This window comes from Triticum dicoccoides, chromosome 4A, assembly GCF_002162155.2.
Source record: "Triticum dicoccoides isolate Atlit2015 ecotype Zavitan chromosome 4A, WEW_v2.0, whole genome shotgun sequence".
In the NCBI taxonomy this organism is placed as follows: domain Eukaryota; kingdom Viridiplantae; phylum Streptophyta; class Magnoliopsida; order Poales; family Poaceae; genus Triticum; species Triticum dicoccoides.
In genome coordinates this window covers 739,604,608-739,608,757 of record NC_041386.1, presented here as the reverse complement: position 1 = coordinate 739,608,757, position 4,150 = coordinate 739,604,608, and the positions used below count along the sequence as shown (strand labels likewise).

The 4,150-nt window shown below is 48.1% G+C and overlaps 1 long non-coding RNA gene across 1 annotated transcript; it reads left to right on the top strand.

Annotated features, from left to right (window-relative positions):
- The first annotated feature begins 6 nt into the window (after nucleotides 1-6).
- LOC119288299 lies at nucleotides 7-1,098 on the top strand. The gene is made up of 4 exons (XR_005141149.1): nucleotides 7-179; nucleotides 268-390; nucleotides 489-575; nucleotides 687-1,098. It is a non-coding gene; the product is annotated as an uncharacterized LOC119288299 (long non-coding RNA).
- Nucleotides 1,099-4,150: the final 3,052 nt, after the last annotated feature.

The following is a 4,150-nucleotide window of genomic DNA, read 5'->3' as shown; positions in this document are numbered from 1 at the left end:
CTGCCTGGATACAGCTTGGTGGCCTATCCTGTCCATATGGGCGTACATCAACAGCATGGTGCACAAGTCCGGCAAACAGCGACGAGGAGCATCTCGAGGGGTTCAAGGCCGAAGAGGAAGCGGCCCTCCCGGCGTGCGTCAGCTAGGCCTGACGAACACAATGAGGAGAACCACAGATTGTAAGTGTTCATGCTTGTCCATGTCAGTTGGGTGTTCAGGTGTTGTTGACATGTTCAGGGTTTCAGAGAAAATGACTTTGAAGTACAGAATTGTAGGAGACTCCCCTCCTGGCACCGTGCGAGAGCGAGGTCGCTGACGATAAGGGCTTCTGAATGAACCTGATGGAGGCCATGCACTAGCACACGGCGCCACCGACCATATCCGCAGTAGGTATGTGCCTAACAAACTGCCACATTTTATCATTTGCGACTTGCAAGGGAGAAATAGTTTTTGACCCAACTTGGTGTTAACTGCATGCATCCTGGTAGATAATTGGATTTATTGTCGGGCTAGTCGCTGTTCATCGGTGATGGTGCCCCTCTTAGAGCATCCGGAATTCTCTTGAATCGATGGTGGTAAGATAAAGATCCACTGATCTCTGTCTGTGTACCTGTAAACCATATTTTCAGTCTTTATTCAGCCACACTCAGTGTCATGTGGCTGTGTTTGATCTCTTTACATTGCAGGCCACCTGTATCACCCACATTCTGGGAGGAAACCTGACACAAGGTAGGGTGCTGCCACCCATGGACATAGTCACCATTTAGACGGATCATGTCATCATGGAAGACACTTGTCAGAACTCACCCTGATCATTAGATATGCAGGGCTATCGAAGTGCCTTAGGCTGGCTCATGTTACGGTTCAACTGTGCCTCCTAGTTGACCGGCCGGTGCTAATCCCCTCGGTTGGTCTTCTGCTTTGCTGATTGCCTCACCATCGCCCTCACAGCTCCACCACCTCCTGTACTCTAGCGTCACTATCACCGACGTGCATTTTGTACTAGTGTTTCTGGTTATCTATTTCTCCATGTTATCATTCATTGACTGAACAATTGCCGAAAGTAGTGTGTAATTTGGATCTTGTTACTGTCGTCCCTTTCTGCTACGCTGTGCTAGAGTATGTCATACTCTTGGATTGTACGTGACGTCGTGACTGCAACCGTTATCTCTTGTGTCATGTCCATTCTTCTTACATGATGAAAACTTGTCTTGGTCTGCTGCCTCCGATCTGCAGGGCATGTGCTCTGCAGGGTCTTTCTAGTTGCTCATTCCCTGCTCTGTTTATTTTATCTCGTGTACTATAAATGAGCACTTCCCACATTACCGGAATAACTGTCTATGCCGACGGCGTTTACTATGCCGGCGGCTTTTTGTCAGGGCCGTCGGCATAGCCGGAGATATGCCTAAGGCCCGCAGAAAGCCGTCGTCATAGCTGGAGATATGCCTACGGCAGCCGTAAGCATAGAAAAGCCGTCGGCATATCTCTATATATGCCGACGGCAGCCGTACGCATAGGACGACCGTCGGCATAGACATGGCCGTGGCGTCCCGGGGATTGACGACGGGCTGACGCCGTCAAAGCTATGCCGATGGCCCTGACGGCGGCCGTCGGCATATATTATCTTTATTTTTTTATTTTAATTTGTTTTCTTTTTTTGTTGAAATTTGATTAATTTAAATCTGGCTTATCTAAACTTAAATATATATACAAATTGTATATTGATTTGGGGTAGAATTTTCCACATATTATGAATATCCAGTTTGTTTTTCCTTTTGAGTATGTTCGAAATGTGACCTCATATAATTTTGCAAATAGGTCCTTGTACTTTGTTAAAATCACAAGTAATTGATACTTGCGTCGATTTTGACAACTTTTATATGGTTTTTTATCGGAATCTTGAAAGGATTCTGTTGCTATACTATGTTTTCAAATTTGAACAAACTAAAACCATGGTTGCTTCAGATTTACAAAAAACACAATTTTGTTTTGACTTTTTTTTGTATATTTTTCATTCTTTGGCCAAAGGAGACATAAAATTATATCTACATATGGGTTGACCTACAGAAATTTAGAGCCGGAGGGAATCTAGTGATGGGTTGGGCCCGGACCATGTTCGGGCATGCTCCTATGGGTTGACCTATCACAATCGGTGGAAGAGTACATTAGTCAAAGGCCGTCCGGTGAAAGTCAAAGGCATAGATCTCTGGGTTAACGGGGCTAGAGGTGATCGCTCGGGTCCCACCAAAATATCGCACCATGTCCTCTTACATGTCTGAAAGTGTTGTGGCATGCAGAGACATTCGTCACATGGCTCCGACGTGTGGCCCCTTGATCACGGACAACACTGCCGCCATCATTGGAGGGGGAAAACATGCGCGTCGGGTCGAGCCGGAGGGAATCTAGTGGTGAGCTGGGCCCAGACTATGTTTGGGAATGTTCCTATGGGCTAACCTATCACAACCAGGTGGAAAAGTCTATTGGTCAGATGCCGTCCGATGAAAGTAAAAGGCGTAGATCTCCGGGTCAATGGAGCCAGGGTTAGGCCGGTCGGGGGCCTTGGGGGCGTCATGCAATGTCCTAGCATGTGTCATGCAAAAGTCCCCTTTGAGTGATGAGAAGTTTCGAGGTCAACGGAGCAACGGGCAGCGCATTTCATTCACAAACCAGACATGTTCTCTCTCGATAGCTAGATAGTAACTCGGAGATGCTGCAGTTTACAAGCAGCCTCCGGTCAGGCTTCTGCGAAACGCGCTCAAACTATTACCACACCCTACAAGGGGCATATGAAGACACTGTGCCACGTCCCGAGGATTTCCGGCATCGTATGATTTCCATGGATTTTTACGGCTTGATCTGGCATGCCGCCGAGGTACATTCGCCCCCCTGGTGGTGGGGCTCCTCCTTCTTTGGTTGCACTAGGCCTACGCATACTGCAAAGACATCATATATGATTTTACAAACCACTTTTGGACATCATTTCAGGTGGCCGTCGTGCAGATCTGCAATTTCCCGCATTGAAACCCTACAGATGCAGTAAATGTCTCAAATATTCCAGGCAGGCCCGAAAAATGCCATGTCCTGGCACGTGTCATGAAATGGCCCCCTTTGAGAGCATGAGAATTTTCAAGTTCAACGGAGCAAGGGGCAGCAAAGTTCCTTCACAAACCGAAACACTCTCTCTCTATAGCAAGAGACTAACTCGAACATGGTGCAGTTTGCAATCGGCCGCCGGTCAGACTTCTGCGAAACACGTTCAAATTTTTACCACACCTTACAAGGGACATATGACGACACCGTGCAGGTCCCGAGGATTTCCGGCATCGTATGCTTTTCCATGGATTTTTATGGCTAGATCCGACATGTCGTCGAGGTACATTCGCCCCTCCCGGTGGTGGGGTTGCTCCTCCTTTGGTTGCACTAGGCCGACGCATACTGCAAAGACATCATATATGATTTTACAAACCACTTATGGACATCATTTCAGGTGGCCATCGTGCAGATCTGCAATTTCCTACATTGAAACCCTACGGATGCAGCAAATGTTTCAAATATTCCAGGCGGGCCCGAAAAATGACGTGTCCTGGCACGTGTCATGGAATGGCCCCCTTTGAGAGCATGAGAATTTTCGAGGTCAACGGAGCAACGGGCATCGCAGTTCCTTCACAAACCGAAACATTCTCTCTCTATAGCAAGATACTAACTCGAAGATGGTGCAGTTTACAAGTGGCCGCCGGTCAGATTTCTGCGAAATGCGCTCAAATTTTTACCACACCTTACAAGGGCCATATGACGACACCGTGCCAGGTCCCGAGGATTTCCGGCATCGTATGATTTTCCGTGGATTTTTAACAGCTAGATCCGACATGCCGCCGAGTTACATTCGCCCCCTCCTCCTTTGGTTGCACTAGGCCTACGCATACTGCAAAGACATCATATATGATTTTACAAACCGTCTTGTCCTTTTTTTGCCGACGGTGAAACTATGCCGACGGCTGTACGGAAGCCGTCAGCGTACACAGCTATGCCGACGGCTTTAGTATGCCGGCGGCCTGACAGAGTACGCTGACGTATTCTATCCCGACGGGGGTATGCCGACGGCAGCCGTAGGCATAGGCCTATGCCGACGGCCTTGGGCCGTAGGCATAGC